General features: G+C 38.6%; 1 protein-coding gene across 1 annotated transcript in view; it reads left to right on the forward strand.

Annotated features, from left to right (window-relative positions):
* LOC129236825 (regulatory protein zeste-like) overlaps nt 1-24,807 on the forward strand; it is a 182,907-nt gene that overhangs the window by 71,461 nt on the left and 86,639 nt on the right. Inside the window, exon 2 of the mRNA XM_054871072.1 lies at nt 7,878-7,911. The gene's annotated coding sequence lies outside the window, so the exon portion shown is untranslated. The remainder of the gene's footprint in view (nt 1-7,877; nt 7,912-24,807) is intronic.

The following is a 24,807-nucleotide window of genomic DNA, read 5'->3' on the forward strand; positions in this document are numbered from 1 at the left end:
TGTCAAATATGTTTGCACCAAAAAAAGATAAATTTTTTAGCTCACTGCTGTGCGAATATTGAAAGCAAAACAAAAGGCAAACAACTTAAACGCTTCGCCAATTGATAGCAAGCGTTGGTGATAAAAATATCTAAATTATTCGCATATTGGAATTTTCTACTTTTAATGTCTATATTGCGCATTTCGACCACTGTGCATTGGCACTGCCCCTGCAGTGCTTTAACAATTTAATCCTTTTCCCCGAGCAAAATACATCTTTTCCAATTTACGCGAAGAGCTTTTCCTACTCGGGAGATACTGCCATGTGTGTATGTTGTGAACGTTGTTATGAGTGTGAATATGTTTCAATTTATATTTCACTGTTTTCGTGCATTATTTGTGAAATTAGTTTGGACAATATTATAAGACTTTGGGACTTAAGGACGCCAAGCGAACAAAAACATTGAATAACACACTTTTGAGGGCTTCATTTACTTCATTTTCCTTGCGAAGTTGAGTCCTTAGCCAAAGTACAATAAATAAGTGGGTGTGATGTCGCATATGGCAGCGAGACTTACAAACACAAATGTACGTTGTGGGTGTGCCTGAGTGAATAGCTGAGTTTTTCCCGAAAACAGATGTGCCTTTGGCAATAAACTTTTGCATGTACATATGCATATATATTTTTATATGTGAGTATATGTATGTGTGTGCCCATATATGTATGTATGTATATAATCTTTGTGCTTGTGTGTTTTTGCTGCCAGGCAAACTCTTTGGACAAAGTTACTGCTTCGAATTTAAACAGACACAAACGTGCTATAAATTTTGTATAAATTTTCATATTTACATTCTTTCTCATACGCGCTCATAAGAGTATATTTGATTATGCTTCTTCTTCCTTCAAATTACAAACTTCTTTTGAATTTATTGGGAGTGAATTGCGACGTTAGGCGCTTCTTTGAAACAGGAAGAGGCCACAATACATCCTCAGATGTTTGAGGCTTAATTTACTCAAGCCTGAGTGCTCAGACTGGGGTATGTTTAAATGCGTCTGCAGCTGCTCTGTAGATTTACCTAAAATCACGTAGGTAAATATGTAACTAAACTTGAACTTTTGTCGTGTATTTGAGTTCAGTAAAGGTGCTTAACTTAAGCCTGGAGAAATTTAACAAATTTATGTAGATCTCTGAGTACTTTTTCTTCTTAGCTACGCGGCAACATAATTATATTAAAATCTTTAGCAAAATACAAGGTGAAGTTCAAAATAAGCAAGATTGGGTTAAAATAGAAACGACAGGAGTTTTGTTCTGATAACTTCGAGTTTATTTATTCAAAATAGTCCCCTCTGCCTTCGATAGACAGTTTTGCGTTTCTAAACGCTTTTCGAAAGTGTGTTACAGGCGATTGACCGGAATGTCTTTAATGATGTCGGTACAAGCCTTTTGGATGGCCTCTACGGACGCAAAACGTTTAACTTTCTTTGCCAAATGCAATTTTCCGAATAGGTAGAAGTCACAGGGAGCCAATCAGGCGAGTACGGTGAGTGATTGATGGTTAAAATGCGATTTCTAGTCAAAAAATCAATCACAAGAGTGGATCGATGAGATGGTGGATTATCCTGCAATAAGCTCCAGCTTCCTCCCTCGCAGTATTCAGGGCGAATTCGACGAATGCGATGAAACAAACGCTTCAAAACGCCAATATAGAAAATTGCATTGACGGTTTCGCCCGTTGGCACTGACTCATTGTGGACAATTTCCTTGGAATCGTAAAAACAAATGAGGATCAACTTGATTTTTCATCTGGGGCCTTCCATTCGGCACATTGACGCTTAGTTTCAGGTTCATGTTGGTAACACCACGTTTCACCACCAGTTACAATGTAGTAAAGGAAGTTTTCGTCTTTTCTCCCCTCTTTAATGAGGTCTTTCGAATGTTTAATTCTGAGCAATTTTTGGTCCTCAGTTAACTTGTGCGGAATGAAACGTGCTCAGACCTTTCGTAAGCCTAAATGGTCAGTTAAAATGCGATAAATCGATGTTTTGGAAATATTCAACTCCGATTCCATGAATTTCAACTATGATTTCGGTTCATCTTTGATAAATTTACGAACAATTTCGATGGAGTTTTCGGTGATTACTGATTTTGCGCGGCCCGTATGTTCATTGTCATTTACGTCCTCACAACCATATCTGAAACGCGTAAACTCATGAACTCTGGCAATGATCGCCATAAGTTTTTTCATCAATTAAAATGTTTCGGTAAACGTTTTACCGATTTTGCAACAAAATTTGATATTAGCTCTTTGTTCGAAACTAATTTTTGTACCGATGACACAAATATACTGACAGTTTAGATGCAATAACTTCGCTTCCACTCAACCGAATGTCACCAAGTTTTCACTGGAAGTCAGCTAGGGATGTAACTTGCTACGCACTAACTCACTAAAAATATAAATAAGAGAAGAGAAATCGAAAGAGGAACTTCGTAAATGGAGTGAGTTTCATTTGCCACATTACATTTCGTGGATCCTTTACATGGTCCGAAGTCTGGTCAGCACTCTCTCTGTGAACCTTATAATACTCACTTGTTGAGGATAATAAAATGAACGACTGTTCAAAACTAACTTAAAATGATGCGATAAATTTATGTACAATGCATATTTAAATTGAAAAAAGTGGGTTTTCGTTGGCAAAAGCCATAACTTAGCTACAACACTTAGGCAACAATTCTCCTTCGAATATCCATGAGTGGACAACCCGAACGCGATCATCATCACCGGGGTGACTGCCAAGAACACGACCGGGATTCCATTTAGTGGAAAGTGGTAGTGTATAGTATATTAACTTAACTTAATTTATTTCAGCTTACTTAATTATTGGGAATTTACTTAACGAACTAAACTTATCTCAACTTAACTTTACTTATCAGAAATTGACTTAATTTAACGAAGTTTGCCTATCAGAAATTAACTTAACTTAACAAACTTAGCGTATCTTAACTTAACTTTATATATATATAATTGGCGCGAACAACCTTTTCGGGTGTTTTGCCGTGCTCCTCCTCCTATTTGTGGCGTGCGTCTTGATGTTGCTCCACAAATGGAGGGACCTACAGCTTCAAGCCGACTCCGAATGGCAGATATTTTTTTGAGGAGCCTTTTCATGGCAGAAATACACTCGGAGGTTTGCCATTGCCTGCCGAGAGGCGACCGCTATTAGAAAAATGTTTTTCTTAATTTTTGATCTTTTACCGAGATTCGAACCAACGTTCTCGCTGTGAATTCCGAATGGTAGTCACGCACCAACCCATTCGGCTACGGCGGCCGCCTTAGTCGGAAATTAATCTAACTTAAGAAGTTATACTAACTTCACTTTAGTTATCGGAAATTAACTTAACGAACTTTGCTTACCTTAACCTAACTTCACTTATTGGAAATTCACTTATTTTAGCTAGCTTAACTTTTCTTGACGTAACTTAACGGAAATTAATTTAACTTAATTTAATTTTACTTATCGGAAATTAACTTAATTTAGCGAACTTATCTAATCGCAACTTAACTTTACTTATCATAAATTAACTTAGCTTAACTAAACTTAACGTATCTAAACTTAACACATCTAAACTTAACTTTACTTATCTTATCGAAAATCTACCTAACTTAACATATCTAAATTTAACCTTTCTTATCGGAAATTAACTTAACTTGTCTTAACTTTAATTATCGGAAATCAACTTAACTTAAGAAGTTATATTAACTGAATTTTACTTATTGGAAATTAACTTAACGTAGCGAGCTTAACTTTTCTTAACTTAACTTATCGGAAATTAACTTAATTTTACTTATCGAAAATTAACTCAATTTAGCGAACTTATCTAATCGTAACTTAACTTTACTTATCAGAAATTAACTTAGCTTAACTAAACTTAACATATCTAAACTTAACTTTACTTATCGGAAATTGGCTTAAATTAACGAATTTACTTATCTTGACTTAACTTTACTTATCATAAAATAACTTAACTCAATAAACTGAAACTCTTAATTTAACTTTACTTATCGGAAATTAATTTAACTTAACCAGCTTATGGCATCTTAACTTTACTTAACAGAAATTAACTTAACTTAACTTTACTTATCGGATATTAACTTAACTTAACTTAACTTAACTTTACTTATCAGAAATTAACTTAGCTTAACTAAACTTAACATATCTAAACTTAACTTTACTTATCGGAAATTGGCTTAAATTAACGAATGTAACTTATCTTGACTTAACTTTACTTATCAGAAAATAACTTAACTCAATAAACTGAATCTCTTAAATTAACTTTACTTATCGGAAATTAATTTAACTTAACCAGCTTATCGCAACTTAGCTTTACTTAACAGAAATTAACTTAACTTTGCTTATCGGAAATTAACTTAACTTAACTTAACTTTACTTATCGGAAATTAACTTAACTTAACCATATTATCTTACCTAAACTTAACTTACCGTACCTTAATTTATGGCATTCTAACTTGCCCTATGCGTCAATTCCCCACATTTTTAAATACGGCGGCTTTAATAAAGCACAAATGAGCATAAAAAATATTTGTATAGCGCAGTGTCTAAGTTTTGATCAAATCAAAATAAGTATGATAAAATGTTACTTCGAGTATTGTAAAATATCTAAATATATGAAATATGTTAAACCTTAAGTCATTAATTTTCACCTCATCAATTTGGCCCAAACAGCCAGTGAATCGCACAAATCGATAACGATTTCGATGCCGTCTCAATAAATAGCAACTAGCAAACAGCAATGAAGTGCTAAAAGCCGCAAATAGCTACAGCAACGGCAACAATCAATCGACCATTACACTGTTTCATCAATGCAGCACAAAATAAATTAAAAATGCGTAAATTGCAAATTAAACAGGAACGTAATTTATGGGAAATTTACGAGCTGACAATTAATGGGGTTACGAATGCCCTGCTACGGGTAAACTACACGAATTTCCACTCACTGCACTGGAATTTGAGCGAAAATTATTTATGAGAGTTTCTGTTTCAGGCAGGCTTTAAATTTGCCATTCACAATAAGTTAGAATTTTTAGATATTTCATTTTTATTACGAGTACTGACTTGTTGCCGCGAGCAAGAACAATTCATATACATATATAAGTACAGTGCAACGTTGCCATATGCATTCCATATGTACTTCTGATTTGTTTATGAGCCGAAAACTCATTTCATACGAGTGTGAGTCCAAATTGGCAATTGCTCTTCCGCAATCCGCTTCCTTCGCTTCTGGTGTTGGCATGCGTAGGACGAAAAATGAGTATCTACATACACACACATGCATACAGTTGCACAAGTGTGCGTGCTAATGGCACATAACAATAAATTATTACACCATTACAACAAGAAAGAAGAATACACAAAAAGCTAATATATTGAAGTCAGTAAGACTTATTATTAATACATACAATAAAGTCAGTCGAAGAACTGCCCAAAAATTACACGACAGCGAAGTGCAAAAAATTAACAAAACAATGAAACGAAAAGTGGGCGGGGTGGTTCCATTTCTGCTGCGCAGTTGTAGCACACTTTCCGGCAACCGATATTTTTTGTTAAATTGCGAACTTGGCGAAATCTTCTTGGCCCCGCATAAGCGATACTCGTATAACGGTGTTGGCAAACGCACTGCTGGGGGTTGCGTGCCATGATTCAAGAATATTTTTTCTTTTGCCAATTTTATTTGTAATTTATATTTCTACATTTACATACACACACACACATTTAGTTGCCTTTGTATGCTATTGCTACGGTTTCGGCAGGTCCTCTGAGTCAATAAGTTTGCATGCAGACTGCCTTATTTGAGCAGCGCCACGACCTCCTTCACTTAAATTCATCTTCTTCTGAGGCACACCTCATCTGTGTGGGATTTAGTTTATTCCTACAATTTGCTTTATTTGTATGAATCGGCTGCGCAGCAGTGCAGAAATTTTCTGATCTCCCTCCAACAGTTTCATCAACCAGCGCAAAGATGTAATAATTCGGCTCATTTTGATTACCAGCCATAAATCTTCTTCCGTTCGTTAATATTTATACGAGTATAGGCTATTCACGAAATACTCGAAGGACCACTAATACCACTAAAATATTTCTTGTTTAGTGGCAGTGAAAGTCAAATGATGGGCAAAAAAAGTGATGGGATGTGGGGTCAGATAAGATGCCGGACTTTGTACTCTTCACAAACTTCACAAAGAAGTGAAAGATTCCAACGTAGTTTTGCCTCGAAACTATCCAATATTATAGGAGTACCAACCCGTAAAGCACCAAATGGCCTGTGACATGTTGAATAGGCAGTAATCTGATAAGTAAGATGAATGCAGAATATTACGAATGGATCCGCCGCCTTTTATGTTTGCCATACATGCGCTCCGAGAGCCATCGCAGTAGCACCACCTCTACAGTAGCACTAGAATAAATAGCAAACCTGTGCCCGTTAAATTTAGTGTTAAAGAACTCAACAAAGAAGAAGCCGGCGTTTTGATTAAGCAAAGGTGTTCATTCAGCGGGGTGATACCCGTCGACCTCATGATCCGGGAATGAGTGGATGCGTGGGACTCCAAGAAGAAAGAAACGCCGATGGGGCACTGAACCGAATGGCAGATGGGCGGCGAAACTGATTCCATCAATAGGCATATGTGTTTATAGGAACTTAGGGAAGCGAATTACTTCTTAACTCAGTTCCTCTTGGGCTACGGATACTTCCGGATACTACTGCATAGGCAAGGTAAGCGATCCTAAGCCCCCAGCGATGAAACTCAACATTAATTAGGATAGTGGGCTCGCGAAAAGAGATGCTTTGCGGAAACAGATTGGTCTACAAAATGCTCGAACGCGGTAAAAAGTTGCATGGACGCCGTACTACGGAAAAAAAGATAGACCTCGATACAGAGACACAAGAAGACGAGCCTTTAGAATGAAAGCCGGCTACAAATGCGATGGACTCAGACGCGGTTGAATAGGATTGGTCGATTTCAAGGACGTTGCATGGACGCCGTACTACGGAAAAAAAGATAGACCTCGATACAGAGCCACATGAAGACGAGCCTTTAGAATGAAAGCTGGCTACAAAAGCGATAGACTCAGACGCGGGTGAATAGAATTGGTCGATTTCATGGACGTCGTTCTGGGTTCCCCTGAAGTAATGCAGAAAGTAATCCCAGTAAGGGTGTCTCCCCAAAAACAAGTGTTCATTCGGCTTGCTTTGCTTAAGACGTTGTTTAGGTTGATCTTAAAAAGAGCTCGCACGCAGAAATAATAGCTTTTCTCAGTGTTATGTTGCAGCAAATGTCACAGTTATGTATAACTTACAGCTGTTAAATATCCATTAATGTTTGCAATTTCAATAGCTTGTCGAAATGAGAAAAATATCAGCGGACTCTAAGCCGCAAGATTATTTATTTGATTTCTTTGTCGCGGGTGATCTCACATTGTCCGGACTTTAAGATTACATTTTAACAAGGAGTATTTACATAGGTATTTAGCTCGAGCACTTCATAAGTTTTGCCTTTAGCTGGGTATCGTTTAGCTACATTCGATTTCTGTGAAAAAGAAGATTGTTAGATGCAAGAAAGGTGCCGCTTTAATATATTTTTTTATAAATCTGTTGAGAATTTTAGGCACGTATGCGAGTGAAATAATAAGCAAATAGCGACTTTCGCATAAAAATTAGTGTAAATTAATTGGTAAAATTATATCTTTTATAAAAGTTACTCACATTGGCATTGATTAATTTTGGGGTTTTGATCTTATCGAATACCGTTAAGCTATGTTATTTTGCTGGAAAGGAAAGTTGAGAAAATAATTTATTAATGATTTTTATTTCTATTTTCAGATTCAATTGCCAATATTACGGCCAAAAATACTTGGTGAGTTTGAAAAGTAAAGTAGTAAATTATTACATTGCAGAGTTTTTTCAATTAAAATATAATTTATTTTTATTTTTTAATTCGTATTTAGCAAAAAAGGCTTAGGATATTTTATTTTTTGCTTATTATATACTTAATTTTTGTCCTTAACTTACCTTTTAAATTTTTTATGTACATATATCCATCCGCTTTCGTGAACTTGAGCACTATAACTTGTTTACATATAATTTGTTTGGTAGTCTTAGTAGTCTTAAGTAGTCTAGTTAGGGATACTAGTTGGTCAATCAGAAGTATTAGGGCTGAGAATAAGCTATGAGTATGCCTGTTCTAGGAAGCCCTGGAGGGGGTATTTACTTTCCAAATTTACAGGCAAATGGTAAACTGAGATTCTACCCTTAAGTATCTCAGTTTTCCGTTGAGAAATTTGAAAGTTCATCAGGGCTAAAGTAGACTAAATTACAAAAACTTGCTTTAGTAGTATACCAAATACTTTTTGTTAAAGATTTTGAAATGAAGTACTTATCAAACTCGATGACTGTGGATGGAAAAAAGTTGTTCTAAAAAAATTAAAAAAAAAATAGGTATGAATCATCTGAAAATATGGAACATCCGTCCGGAAGTTTGTTGCGGCAACTGTATTCGAAAAATGAGCCCTTAATTTTTCCTTTGAAAATGTGTCTTGAATTTTCGGCGAAGGAGATAGCAGCGAAGAAGTCAGCACAGTAGACGGCCTGGAGTCAGCTATCCTCCCCTCTTCGGCTGACTTCCACCAGGGACTGATTGTGTCTACTGACCACAATAGAAACCTGCGTCTATGCTCTCCGCCAGGGAGGTATGAAGGTAATACGTCGAATATAGTCTCTAATTGTTTCCACTGCAGGTGGAATCAAAAGGAACATCGAAAATGCAGAAATTTCATGACCAATTCCGTCTTGTCACTGTATAACTTAGTCGTGAGTGATAAATTTAGACGTCTCTGATTGTCGTCAGTTCGTCTCTAGTCGACCTCCACTGGAACTCTGCATTTAAATGAATACAGGCTCAGGCATCATAGCTATCAGCCCTCTTCATTTCCTTTCTTCGCCTTCTTTCATGGAGCTCACTCAGCCATCGCATCAGCTTAGAAAAATTGCACGTCGCATCCCAACAATGTTTTTAGCTGCACATGATGTTTATTAGATTAGATACACTCGGTTGTATGCTTCTTCGAGCTCTTCAGAGCAGGTAAGCAACTGTGCCAGGTAAAAGTCAATCTATCCAAATCACCGTTGCAACCATGTCTCAACGTTCGGGATGAGCTCGTGTGACCAGCGACCAGTGGAGGATGAACCCCAACTTCGTTGCTATTCATTAAGCGCTGATCTTGGTTGCTCTCTCTCGTATAAATTTGATAGCGTATCATTGATAGCCAGACAGCCTTTAAGGTAATGATCACAACCAATACTAATTCGCTTTGCATTTGGCGCCCAACTTTACTTCCACCGTTTTTCGTTAGATGGTTGATACTGCTAGGCGTTAGTCGAAATAGGCAGATCATTGCCTTTTCCGTTAGCTTATGGGAAAATAATCATTCCTAAACTTTTTGAGATTTCTGATAGAAGGTAGTACGGTTAAAGTGGATGCTAATATAATTCAAGATCATGTAATTGAAGTCATTTAACGCTAGAACAACGCTTCCAAATTGGTGGAAATTTACATTAAAAAAAAAGTTCAAGTGGCATCATCTGTCCTTATTTCTTTTAACATAAGCAAGAAGCTGCGGTTGCAATTAATAGCGAGTGCTATCGAGCCATGCCGACTAAATTTTTGTTTCCAAAAGTTAATCAGTTAAAGATGGACGACATTTGCTCCTATCAAGACGGGGAACTTGCCATACAGCGCGCGTAATAATCGATTTATTACACAATCAACTTGGTGACAACTTTCTTTCCAGAAGTAGTCCTGTTTCCTGACCCCCTCGTTCATGCGATTTAACGTCTTTGGACTTTTTTTATGGGGCTATGTTAAGTCATTGGCTTATGCCGACAGACCAGTAACTCTTGAAACATTGGAAGTCAATATTCAAAGTCACCATTGACGCCAAACGGCCAGATTTATTGGAAAAAGTAGTCAAAAATTGGACTGATCGAATGGACCGTAACTGCGGCGGACATACCTATGCCGGATATCATATTCAAAAAATAAATGCTATGAATTTATTTCTCAGATTATAATACAAAAAAAAAAATCCATTAAAGCTTCTTTCTTCTGTGGCGCGCGTCTTGATGTTTTTTCACAAATGGAGGGACCTATAGTTTTATGACGGCTCCGGACTGTGAGGAGCGTTTTTATAGCAGAAATACACTCGGAGGTATGTGCATTGACGGCCGAGGGGTGAGCGCTATTAGAAAAAATTTTTTCTATCATTTGGTGTGTCTTACCCGAGGTTCCGGAACCTTGAGCTTTATTTTGCCTTGGTTTTTGCCAAATTTTTTGAGAAAAGGTTCTTCTTTTCAAAATTTTGATAGTAATAAGAAATACTTAATTAATGCAGAGTGATAGTAAACATTTAAAAGCTTTATAGCAAAAAAATAGTACATCAATCGGATGAGCCAATTTTGATTTTTCGCAGTTTGAAAATTATTTTTGTGATTTTTTAACACATTTGCGCTTACAGACGCGCCCCTTTTGTGAGTTTATACAATTTATGTTGACAAAAACCTTTTAAGAGAAACTAGCTACAAAGTACAGAAAACCCCGTGCAAATTGAACCATTCTGTGCATACTTATTCGACTTATTTTGAGACTCTATTTAAAAAACAAATGCAATAATCTGGTCTCGCTCTGGAAGGTTCATTCTTAAACCATAAGCCCATACCCGGCGGTCCAGTCGTCATAGTTTTGAGCGCTTTATAGCAATAGGAATTGTCTAGGACGCCTACGACGCATGGAGCGGAGCTCAAGTTTTATGAATACAGTCCACCTCAACACAAGTTAAACACACTACAAATAGGCGGAGGAGCTCAGCCAAATACCTAAAAAGTGTACAAGCGCGCTTACAAGGTGAAGTCCAAAATAAACCAGACTGCGCTAAAATAGAAACGACAGGAGCTTTGTTTTGATAACTTCGAGTTTATTTATTCAAAATAGTCCCCTTTAGCTTCCATAGACTGTTTTGCGTTTCTAAAAGCTTTTCGAAAGAGTGTTTCAGGTCATCGGCTGGAATGACCTTCAGGATGTCCGTGCGAGACTTTGGGATAACCTCTACGGACGCAAAACGTTTAACTTTCTTGGCCAAATGCAATTTTCCGAATAGGTAGAAGTCACAGAGAGCCATTTCAGGCGCGTATGATGAGTGATTGATGATTGATGATTGATTAAAATGCGATTTCTAGTCAAAAAATCAGTCACAAGAGTGGAGATGGGTGGTGCATTATCATGCAATAAGCTCCAGCTTCCTCCCTCGCAGTATTCAGGGCGAATTCGACGAATGCGATGAAACAAACGCTTCAAAAAGCCAATATAGAAAATTGCATTGACGGTTTGGTCCGTTGGCACTGACTCATTGTGGACAATTTCCTTGGAATCGTAAAAACAAATGAAGATCAACTTGATTTTTGATTTTTCTCTTCTTGGATTGTTGCTCATCTGGGGCCTTCCATTCGGCACTTTGACGCTTAGTTTCAGGTTCTTGTTGGAAACACCACGTTTCACCACCAGTTACAATGTTGTAAAGGAAGTTTTCGTCTTTTCTCCCCTCTTTAATGAGATCTTTCGGATGTTGAATTCTGAGCAATTTTTGGTCCTCAGTTAACTTGTGCGGAATGAAACGTGCTCAGACCTTTCGTAAGCCTAAATGGTCAGTTAAAATGCGATAAATCGATGTTTTGGAAATATTCAACTCCGATTCCATGAATTTCAACTATGATTTCGGTTCATCTTTGATAAATTTACGAACAATTTCGATGGAGTTTTCGGTGATTACTGTTTTTGCACGGCCCGTATGTTCATTTTCATTTATGTCCATACAACCATATCTGAAACGGGTAAACTCATGAACTCTGGCAATGATCGCCATAAACTTTTTTCATCAATTAAAATGTTTCGGTAAACGTTTTACCGATTTTGCAACAAAATCTGATATTAGCTCTTTGTTCGAAACTAATTTTTGTACCGAGGACACAAACATACTGACACTTTAGATGCAATAACTTCGCTTCCACTGAACCGAATGTCACCAAGCATTCATTGGAAGTCAGCTAGGGATGTAACTCCCAACGCACTAACTCACTAAAAAGATGGCGCCATCACAAACACCTCCTGTAAAAATATTTTTTATTGTTTTTTTATTTTATAAAATCTAGAGCTAAAATAATGTGAACAAATTGAATAATTGAACCTGTGCAACACTTCGCTTTTCGGAGCTTAAGTTGGCTTTCCGGCGCAGACAATTGTGATTTATGGAGATTCGTACTTTACATTTGACATATTTGGCATATTTTGTTATTTATTTGCAGCCATTAGTGAATCTTTGTGTTTATTTGCCATAAACACTCGCACTCTACGGAGAACACTGAGATTTTTCACGCAGATGTGATAATTGAAAAACGATTTCATTTTAGTGCGCCTTTGTGCGAATTGCTGATAATGAGCTGCGGAATTTAAAAGTGATGGATTTCGACTGCATAATTCAGATATGCCTAGGTTGCTTGTGGGTGCTTCAGTAATGCTTTATGTGGTAATAAATCATTATTGGATGAAGAGCATCTCACTGCGCGGCCGAAGTAATAAGCCTGTCACTATATAGGTATTTAGGGAATTTACATATTTTAACAAATGCAAATAAATTTATTGAAGCAAGAAAATAATTTGAACTGAGTAAATAAATGTAGAATGAAGGTATTTATAATCTAAGTAGCAATGAGTGGCCACCGAATAGTCTTAAGTATGTACTTAGTAGGTAAGCAGGTGCGATTAGAGGTAGTTAAGCTACTAAAATTACACGTGCGGCTTTAATGAATCCCATAAACTTCTCACACCAATTTGAGCTCTTTAGTATCAGTCCCACTTTTTGCATTGAGAACTCTTTTAGTTAGAAAGTTATTGACTTAAGAGCGATTTAAATGCTTTGAATGGGGGCTGAGTGCTTGAGAAAATACACAGCCGTTAAGTAGGTAGGTAAGTAGGTTAGATGGCAAGAATATCACGGGCACACTTCAAGTAGCACTAGAGTGCGTTTGAGACCATCATCTGCGGAAAATTTCAAAAATTTGAAGGAAGAAAAATCTTCTACAGCCATCTAGTTCTGTTGATATAGTGGAAGAGCGAAACGGGATCTATGCGGGATCAGCCTATCCCCGCAAGGCACACTAAGCCAAATCCAGTGCCTAGCCGCCAAACTTCTCCGCATGAGTTTTGAACCTTCAGTAACCGGTGCCCGCCGCAATGAGTTTGGAAACTTAGTAGCGCCAGATCCCCAGCACTTTAAACGTTCTACTTCTGTCGTACTGAGGCTAAAGTGTTTTTGAGATGTCACACGATAAGATAGAACTCCATCTGTCTTGGGCTTGTTTAAGAAAGCAGATGGCTTTTTAAGAAAGAAATTGTACAGTTTCCCTTCAACAACGGTCAAGGGGACACCAGTGTCTGAGATGGGGACAACTGGAATCGGTTCTGCCGAACTTTTTCTGGCAAGCTCATTGGCAATTTCATTTTCCTCTATGTTCCTAAGCATCTTCGCGACGTTTAATCTCCCGCTTATAGGAATTGACCAGAAGAGAGCTGCAACATGGGCTTTAATCGCAGCTTGACAATCGGAAAAGATATTGAGGTCTCCCTCCCAGCAGCGATCTCTAGGCGTTTTGCATGCCTGTAGAATCGCAAAATCGATCGAATACCTCTTCTTGAAAAACACAACAAGTTTTCAGCAGTTTAAAGGAGACTGAAATATTGGCTGATCTAAAGAAAACCCTCGCTCCAAATCCAGATTCCATCTTGGATCCGTCCGTGAAAACAGAGGTATCCATCTCCATGCTGATTCTCCTCTCCTTTCAATCCAGCTTCTTTGCAAAGATAGCCCTAGCACAATCCTCAAAATCCAATTTGCGGATGGAGAGATCTGTGCAAAGTACAGAAAAGGGAGGAAAAATCTAACTCAAAATGCTTTCATGTCCCACAGAAGAATGCTTCCAGAGGCCAACCTCCTTCAAACTAATAGAGCTCTGAGCGGCAATTGGTTTAACTTGAAGCCGAAGTATGTCCGAAAAACATTTAAAATAAATGGTTTTAGACTCAAATACGCTGATGAAAACACATATTTTTCGGCTGCGGGCGGCAGTAGATTTAGGGTCCAGATGAGCCGAGGCAGAAGAGCTTCAATACTAAAATGTTTTTGCGGCGAAAAAAACCTAAGAAAGATCTGAGCCAAGCACTCAGGCATAGATTCCCAATGTACATACTTAAGACCTAAAAAAAAGCGTTATTTAGTGCGCTGAGCCTCCTCCCGATGTTGAGGCTGCACCCTCAATCCCAGTGGAGACTGATCCCAGATCCACCGAAAGGCCCAAAACTGGGCATTAGTTGAGCCGCAGAACGGCAGTTGGCCAATTCATCAGCCAGTTCTATACCCTGTATATCTCCGAGTTTTAGTACTCCTTCAAGTTCAAGCTTGTGGCTCTTGTCATTGGTGGATAATTTTTTATGACTTACGAACAGTTTCCTGTGGCTTTATTACAACCTTGATGCCATTTTAGACCTTGTTTTGGTACCACGGCACCTCCTATCAGTCATCCATTCTGCTGCACTGAGTATTCAAAAACCTCGGATTGAGGAACCCTCGACATACGTAAGTCTCAGAGTGAAAGAGAATTTGAAGTTTTTCTAGAGAGGTTAACCTGCAATAGCTATGTTTTCGGTATTGAAGCCCTTCGTGGTGAAAATTTTAACCAAATCTCCTAACAAGGTTCTCCTTTAAGGATAAAATGACGCTATATTTCCGCCCTAAGTCAATTTCTGGTACAGGAACATAAATTGAGGCCAGTAGCCATGAATAAATAAAATAAATAAATAATAATTGGCGCGCACACTTTTGTTAAGTGTTTGGCCGAGGTCCTCCTTCTATTTGTGGTGTGCGTCTTAATTTTGTGCCACAAATGGAAGGACATATAGTTTTAAGCCGACTCCGAGTCACCAAACTACAGCCACAAGGAAAAGCATTGTTTGATATAGGTCTGGTATACTAGAAGTACCAAAGTTGGTTCCAGAATCAAAGTTTCGCTAAATGTTTCAATTTGTTGCCCAAAGACTTTGAGCATTCGATATACCTTCAGCTCTACCTGAGCCTTCCATGGCAGTTGACTGCCCAGAATTACTTCCATAATTCATTTTCCGCAGAAAGATATAGAAGGACATTTAGACTTCTAAAACTGGTAGGTACAGAACTTTGCAGCTAATTTGGGTCCCAGGACACAGGGGTATAACTTGAAACAAAATAGCGGACGCATTGGTCAGATTGGCCGGTCACTTCCTTGCTATGGGACAACACATCATCATGGGGTAACTTAAGAGTGAAGAGCTAAGGCTAAGGGAGGTTTGCCAACCCAAACTATGGGGTTACGCCAGGCGAAATCCTTTCAGGGAGGGTACAACCAAAAGAGGTTTAAAAAACTCATGACCCTCCCCAAGAATTAACTGCTCACGGACACTCTCACAGCCCACTGCACTCTGCGTAGTCAAGTGCTTATGATCGGGATATGGTCTATTGCCTCTTATCCACTTACTCCAGGAATGCAGCGCTATATCGCTGAGAAGGTTGAGACATCTTGGCCAAATAGAGCCAGAAGAAGAGGCAAATACGCTCAATCCAACCCAACTCTATCCTGAGCTTCATAAGGGAACTGGGTCTAGATCAGGTATTGTGATGAGAAGAGGGCACAAACGGCCTAGAGGTCGGAGTGCAAACTTCCTAAAGAATCTAATCTAATCCGGAACTTAGCGTTTGCTCTTCTACTTAAAGGATTTCTGGCAACCTTTATCGAACTGCACAGCAGTTGACTCTAAACAATGGTTCCAACGTGGCTTCTCGAAAAGAAACTTTCTTGGCATTTCTGCGTGGGACTCTTATTTAGCATATCACTCGCAGCAATCAAGAAGCAGAAGGAGGGTTGAGCCGACATTGTATATTGAAAGATTCCATATTTATCGGTGAATTTGACTCACACTTAGAACATACGTGCCCAAAGCCGCTCCAGAACGCTATCATAAAACTGCCCAGTACAGACAGTAACATATTTATTTATTAAGAAGGTTATTATTGTCTGGAGATGCTATTTGGACATTCTCGCTTTCGTTGTACGCCTCAGCCTTTCACAGTCATCGACTACCAGGCAGCAAATCACTACTTCCGAAAAATCATGCCACGGATATCTAAAAATATAATCAACATTACCTTTGCTCGCTACTTGACTACGTTCAAAGCCCTTGTTGATTTTGTTCACGATTATTGCATCCTTATTCCAACATTCGAGTTTAATCTTTAGAGACTAATATCTCTCTTGCGCTGTTCCTCTGCATCCTGTTCATCCTGGGAACTCGTTCATAACACTAGCAAGTACAGCACTCAAGCACAATTAAGTCCGTGGTAGTACATTCGGGTTCTTTTTTAAATTTTCTTTAACTCTACCCGACCTCCAAAGAAATCTGAGTAGATCTTGTGCTGCCAAGGAGCCAATGTAGTCTTTTCTTAACACATCAATGCCAAAGACCTCAAGCCTGATTCGAGCGCAGGCCGAACAGACGCAGAGAAAGTGGTCCGCTGTCTCATCTTCCTCTCCACATGCTTGGCAGAGTGCAGTGTCTGAGACGCCTACCTTTTCCATGTGCTTCTTCCATAGAAAGTGGACCGTCATCAGTCCAACCAGCTGCCTACAGTTACTTCTGCTTATGACAAAAGGATCTGATACAGTCGATCGGACATGACGGGTAACATAACTTTTATCCATCTGCCTCTCTCTCGGTCTGCTCGTTTGTAGCTTAGAGTAACCTTTCTAGATATCGAGGGCGCATTCAACAACATCCTACCGGATACCATAATAAAGACACTGACGGATTTCGGGATCTCTGGCGCTCTGGTTGCGTTCATCAAAAACATGCTCTTGAGCAGATTTGTGATCGCAACCCTAGGGGCCTCAGAGATCAAGAAAAAAGTTAGCAGAGGAACACCTCAAGGCGGTGTGCTGTCCCCTCTCCTGTGGGTGCTGGCACTAAACTCATTGCTAAAGAGCCTAGAGGAGAGAGGACAACACGTCGTAGCATATGCGGACGATGTTGCAATGGTAGTAAGAGGGAAATTCCCCAATACACTTAGAGAAGTCATGCAAGATTTACTAAACATGGTTGAAAACTGGTCAAAAGCAAATGGGCTAAGAGTCAACCCCAATAAAACTGAACTCATCCTATTTACCAGGAAGCATAAAATTCCAAATATAGCTCCTCCGACCCTAGGTGGAACGGCACTGTCATTTAGTGATGAGGCCCGCTACTTAGGTCTAATACTAGACCGAAAGCTAACTTGGAAGGCAAATGTCGAAGATAGAGTAAAAAAGGGCGACAATAGCACTATACTCTTGTAAACAGCTGATAGGACTAAGTTGGGGTCTCTCCCCATCTATCGTATACTGGCTTTACACGGCAATTGTCAGACCAATCCTAACATACGGCATATTAGTATGGTGGCCAGCTTTAGATAAATTGTACATCAAAAGAACCATGGCACACGTACAAAGAATGGAACCACACCCACAGATGCACTAAATATTATGCTTAACATTTTACCAATAGAGCAGTACGGTAAGCAAACAGCTGCCAAAGCAACTCTCAGACTAAGAGAAATCGGCCTACTCAGAACGTACCAAAGAGGGCACTTCTCAATTTTAAAACAATTCCCCTGCATTCCCAGCACAACGGATTTCTGTAGGACCAAGGATATCAATTTCGATAAATCCTTTGTCACAATATTTCCTTCCAAAGAGGAATGGGATAACAGGCTCATTGTTAAGATAAATGACTTAAACATCTACACAGATGGCTCAAAACTGGACAACCAAGTAGGTGGAGGGGTCTACTCCGACAAACTCGGAGTATGCCAATCATTTCGCTTACCTGATCATTGCAGTGTATTTCAGGCGGAGGTCACTGCCATAAAAGAGGGGCTTAAAGAAATAAAAACGAGAGTATTATCAATAAATGAAGTCTTCATTTACTCGGACAGTCAAGCAGCAATAAAAGCGCTTGAATCAAAAACGCATTCGTCAAAAACAGTTCTAGAATGTTTTAAACTACTAGATGTCGTATCTAAGCGCTACAAAGTGCACCTTATCTGGGTACCAGGCCACAGGAGCATCGCAGGAAACTGCAAGGCGGATGAACTTGCAAGAACCGGTACAAAGCTCGATCTCGAACCGGATAAGGCTCTGATACCCATGCCCATAGCCACTTGTAAATTACTTATAGACAGGGAAACCATCAAAAAGGTAAATACAATCTGGCAAAACCTCACAACATGCGAACTAAGCAGACAGACATGGCCGAACTGGAACAGCGGTCGATCGAAGATCTTGCTAAGATTCAACAGAGAATCTATAAAAAAAATGATAGGTGTTTTAACTGGTCATTGTTTAATAGGCAGCCACGCTAGAAGGTTAGGACTCCCTTACTTCGATTTCTGTAGAAGCTGTCTTAATACAGAAGAAGAGGAAACAGTCAGACACCTTTTATGTGAGGCTGCGCACTCTCGATACAGCATTTCTAACCGATGTAGGGGATATAGCCCATCTAAAACTAACGAAGCTCTGCTCGTTTATTAAAGCAACCGGATGGTTTGAAAAGAAACACGTAGAGTAAGGATAAGCTCCAGTGGTATCACAATGGACCTGCCGAAAGTCTAAGTGTGTCTTACGACAACCACCCTACCTACCTACCTACATACCTACCCGTTTGCTAACCGTGGCTTTGATGACTGCAAAAGGGAGAAGCAGAACGGACTCCGGACCAAGGAAGTTGGCCTCAGAATCCATACGAGGTACAGAGTCAGAGATCTCGTTACCCAAGATACCCACGTGGCCCGGGATCCATGTTAGCATCAGGATATTATGTCTGCCGACATAGTTCAACATGGATTTTCAATACTCAACCACCCTTGAAGTGGCTGTCTAAGGCCTTGAGCGCAACTTTGTTGTCGCTGCAGACACATACAGATCTGCCTCTCCATCTGTTTTCCACAACAAAGTTCATGGCTTCTGGAACACAACACGTTGCTTGTAATGTGAGCCACTCATTGTGATGACATCACTAAAAAATAAATAAAAGTACGTACAACGCGTTGCCTGTTCCCGAGTTATCTTATATCTAAATTTCCGGACCGCACAGCTCACACCTCATAGAGTTAAAGTTACCATTGCTCAAAGGCTACTTCAATACCAGCAAAAATCCCCACTTCTATCTTAGTTACAGGATCATACAAAGCTAATTTCGCATATAAAAATGTGTAGCGGCGTAGTGGTATGGCGGGCAAGACAAGGACAAGGTCTGTGTGGGACTTTGTTGCTTTTACTTTGGAAAATTTGGCAATTTGCGAAGTGAATTGCTAAACTAAATATATGCTTTGTGAGTTATGGCGCATAGATTGGGAAGTGTGAATGAGTTGCGAAAATCCCCGCTGAAGTATGGCGTTATCTAACAGCTACAGCAACAAACTGCCACTGGAACCCACTATTTGGTAATTGCCATGGTCGTTCATGCTATACGAGCACTTGTATGTTCAAAATCCAAAACATGTTTTATTAGGGAACGCAATTTACCAGCCTACTAAAAGCTAATTAGCACTCTTCTGACCGTGTGAGCGTTAAACGCCAAAGCAAAGCCTAAACGCGCCACAAATAGCGGCTCTGAAAACAATAAAAACTATGTAGGCGTATTTTTGTGTGCTTCTTTTTTTTGCTTTGTTTTTTTGCATGCGCACATGCATCTGATTGTACTTGTACGAGTGTAATAAAACACTGCCAACTCGTTACTGAACACTAGTGAGCAATTAAAAAGGGCAGACATCAAAATGAAAAACAAAAAAAAAAATCACTTAGACCGCAAATAAATTGCCAATTGTCAAAATAAATAATGTTTCCGCTTACCGGCTAAAAATCTATTCAACTAACCGCCCACTTAACTATCGATTGCGATGCAGTCCAGCGTAAAAATGTTTACGCCAAAATTACCAAACGGAAATTAATTTAATTCGTGGGCATTTTCCAATTGTGCCACACCCAACTCAATTCAATTCAATTCAATTCCACTCAATTCAATTTAGTTTATTTTCGAGCAAATATACGAAACGGAAACACTCGAAAAGCCAGCCGTTTGCTTTGCTTGAAAGTTTGTGAGTGTAGTAGTGGGCGATACGGATGCGCTACGTAACTGTTAGAGCATAGAATTGTATCACAAAAATAACGAAAAGCTACTTTCAAAGTTTCATTCATAACGGAAATGTTACTTGACATTAACCATTAACCATTTTTCATTTCATTACTTTTTTTCCACTGAATTTTTAATGCTGCGCTTGCACTGTGGATTTAGTGACTGACTGGTGATAAGTTGACAGCGTTGACAGTGTCAACTTGATGTGTTTGATGGCTGCTGACAGCTGCCATAATGTTTGTTTTCGTATTGTTTTCGTGTGTGCTTCAGGTGAAGGTGAAAAAAGTATTTTGCTTAAAAAATGTACATATCTTCGAGCGCTGCCAGTCAAATTTATAAGTAATTGTGGCAAGTGCTGTGGTTCAAACTTTACTTTGAAGGCATTGCGCAGTTATAATCATAAAAATATTTTGGGAATTTAGTACTTGGAGTCAGGTGGAGAAGGACTTGACTTTACTTGGTGTGTCCAACTGGCGCCGGTTAGCACGAGAAAGAAACGACTGGTGCCCTTTGTTAAACTCGGCCAAAATCGCGTAAGCGGTTATCGCGCAAATTAAGAAGAAGTACTTTGGTATCGACACTTTTATGAATCCGGTATTACCGATTTAGTGAGTTACACCTAATTCTCTTTTTACACGATAGATACGTTCCCAAAGAATTCGTGTAAAAAAAAATTCGTGTAAAAAGAGAATTAGGTGAAAACAATACTAAAAAATTCTTTTTAGAGTTCACTAAAGAATTTATTTCGTGTTTACACATTTTAATTCTTTAAATATATTATAAGAAATATATTATACTTTGAAAAAAAGAAAATAATATCTGAAATTCATTAATATAAAACAAGTAAAAATAATATCAACATAAAAAACTTTTATGCATTGTCACTTTCTGACAATAAACGCATACGTTTTCGTAAGACTACAATATCACTGCCATCACTAGAATTATTTTGTTCATCATCTTGTGAAATCGTTTCTGGATTATCATTTCTAGGCTCCTGTGTTGATAATTCAGTAGTTTTTAGAAGGAAATCAGTCATTAAATATTGTGTTTGATTTCGTGATAAACCTTTATAAAGTTCCCTGTAAGATGCCATTAATGATTTCAGTTCACGTTGAAATTTTGCAGCTCGTTCCTCATCAAGATCATGTTGAAAATGATTGCCTAATTTTCTGGCAAGATCAATACCTTCTTTAATTAGAGTTGCATTTAAAATGGGAGGATCTTCTTCGTCATTATCGCTATGTTCTCTGTCTTAATGAGTCTCAAGGGTGAGGTCTATAATTTCATTTTCGCTCAAGCTTTTGTCAGCTAATAATTCCTCTATATCGGCAAATGATAGATCACCGAATCCATCTCCACCAATTGTATGTGCCAGCGTTGTGATGTCAGTAAAAACAGCGTTATTATGGATGACAGGATCAGGATCTTTGCTTTTGACACATTCTGGCCAAATATTTTTCCAACATGAGTTCAAGGTTGATGGCTTTAAGTCAGCTAACGCTAACCCAACTTGATTAATGCAGTCCATAATAGATAGGATGGCAAGGTGCATTGTCTAGAATTAAAAGAACTTTAAATTCTAGACATTTTGTATTTCTGGAACCATTCTGTAAAGATTGCACTGGTCATCCATGCCTTTTTGTTTGCTGTCCAGTGAATTGGCACTTTATTGAAATCTACACTTTTCATCGAGCGTGGTCTTAAAGTACGATTTACTAGCAGTGGTTTTAACATACGTTCTCCTGAAGCATTGGAACAAAACAACAATGTTACACGGTCCTTTGCTACTTTTAAACCACCGGCAGTTTTCTGCAATTTTGCAACATAAGTTCTGCTCGGCATTTTTTTCCAAAAGAGGCCACTTTCATCTACATTCCAAACTTGATCTGGGGTGTATCCTCCATCTTCAATAATTTTTCTAAGTTTTTCAGGAAATTTTTTGGCAGCCAATTCATCTGCAGACGCAGTTTCTCCCTTAATTTTTACATTATGGAGAGCATGTCGTTTAAGAAAACCTGTCGTCCAACCTGTACTTGCAGAAAATTCGGGTTGTTTTGACTGACATGAAGTGCCTGGCTCAACTTCTTTAATACGTTTATAAATTCTTAATTCCATCTACTGGTATTCTTTTTTGTGATTTATCTTCAATCCACATTACCAAAGCTTTTTCCATCTTCTCTTTGACAACATCTCTTATGTATGACGATGATTTAGCACTTATTTTCGTTCCAGAACATACCGATTTTCTAATCGCAGTTTCATTTTTCTTGATCGTTCTTATGGTAGCTTCATGAATACCAAAATGCTTTCCTACAGCCGTTGCTCCTTGTCCTGTTGTAAGTTGATCTAAAATTTTAATTTTAGTATCTAAACTGATCGCCTTCCTCTTGGCTTTTATTACAGGTGAATTATGTGACATTGTGTTAAGGCTACCAAAACATTTTTCATATTAATAATGCAAAGATTTGAAAATTATTTAAATCTTACTTGTTATTGAATTAATAAATCTATACGCGCACTAACTTTATTTTACTTATAATGTTTTAAATACTCACAACAACTAAGCGTCTTTTCTTTTCAACTCTCAAAACCAAACTAAATTGCGTAAAAAGTACATTACGTCTTTACTCTATGCATAATTCGGGGAATCCCACTCATATACACATATTTTTATAGCAACAGCTGCACACGATAACAGCCCAAAGCCGCTCATCCTGTATAGATGCGATTACATGCTGATATTCTAAGACCCTAAACACATAACCTAAACCGATATGCTAAAACAAAAATCCCAAACAATGAATCCGATTTGCTCTATGAGATTCAAGAAAAATTCATAAAATATTGAAAATCGTGTTAAAACAAAAAAATTCGTGTAAAAAAAAATTTTTTTTCTCTTTTTAACTCGTGTTAAATCAAATTCGTGTAAAAAAAATTCGTGTAAAAAGAGAATTAGGTGTATCTGATACTTCTCCTTCACAAAATTACCAGCAAATACGCGGGATATATTGGTTATGGTAATCAGTTTCCGTTCCTTTTCAGCCAAAGTTGCGAATTATTTATACAATTAAATAATACATGACTTTATGTGAAGTATGCTATTGGAAGCTACAACTTTACTTCATCTTTCAGACAGCATACGGATTCCTCTGACGAAAAATTCGAGTTATGTTGACTTGATCCATTCATTGACCCAGTTTGCGATGCTCTCGTAAGAAGGGCTGACTGCATTGATCGGAATAGATGATAATCTGAAGGTGCAATGCCTGGAGAATACGGCGAGTGGAGCAAAATTTCCCAATTCAGCCCTTTTAAATATTTCTGGACCGATTTAGCAACGCGCTGTCATGCAGCAAAATCTGTTTGTCATGTCTACCGGCCCATTCCGGCCGCTTTTCTTTGAAGCATGAATATTTTTTTCGCGTTCGATGGACCTGGTTCACGTTTCCATGATAGTCGGTTCTACGTTACCGGAACGACCCGGATTTATATTCGGCTAAGGACAGTCTCTTCAGCAGCATTCCCCGTGAATGTATGTGGAATGTTTATGCTGCTACAACAACAACAATTTCCCGCAAATGCTGTTTTGTCGGGACGAACGTAGACAAAGGATCTTTACACCTTCAATCACCAATATATTAATAGAGCGAACACAAGAATAGTATCAGCAGCGACACCTCTCTTACGAGCGCGGAAACTTATTCCCATGCCCAATATTTACCGTGGAACCATTTGGAACGAATTCCGACTGCACAACGCTATGATAATCAAAGAAAACGAGTAGCATGACTTCTGACCGACTTCGACGTGTTTTTTTGGGTTTCGGCTCATGTGGATAGCGCCATTCAGCCCCCGTTCATTGGTTGCATGTCAAACTCATATACGTACGTCTCATCACCTGTTATGATTCGCTGGATAAACGTTGGGCCTGAACGTTGGGATAAACGTTGCTCAAGCATGTCTTCAGCCACCTTCTTCTGATGAATTTTTTGAAAGAAATTCAACTCTCTTCGAACAAGTCGAGCAGCCACGCGTCGTACGCCCAAATGATGGTGTAAAATGTTGTGAATTGATTCGTGAGACACGCTATGATTACGAGCTATCTTCTCAAATTTAAATGATGGTTTTTCAGCACCATTTACTTGACTTTGTCGACGGGGCCGACAAGGGGGCAAATCTTCGACGACTTCTCGGCCCTCTGCAAAAGCCTTATACCACTGTTAACCCGTGTTTTTCGTGATTTTGGTAAATCACACTCGCCATAGGCTTTCTGCAACATTTTCAATGGTTCGGCACTCGAAATCCCGTTCAAAATAAAAAATTTCAAGCAAATTCTTTGTTCGATATTTCCATCCAAAGCGAAAATCGCATAGCACACCTGCGGTTGACTGATATAATTAAGTGTCAAAAACAAGCTGATTGACAGATCACGCTCAAACTCTGCGACAC

This window comes from Anastrepha obliqua, chromosome 2 (genome assembly GCF_027943255.1).
Source record: "Anastrepha obliqua isolate idAnaObli1 chromosome 2, idAnaObli1_1.0, whole genome shotgun sequence".
Classification (NCBI taxonomy): Eukaryota; Metazoa; Arthropoda; class Insecta; order Diptera; family Tephritidae; genus Anastrepha; species Anastrepha obliqua.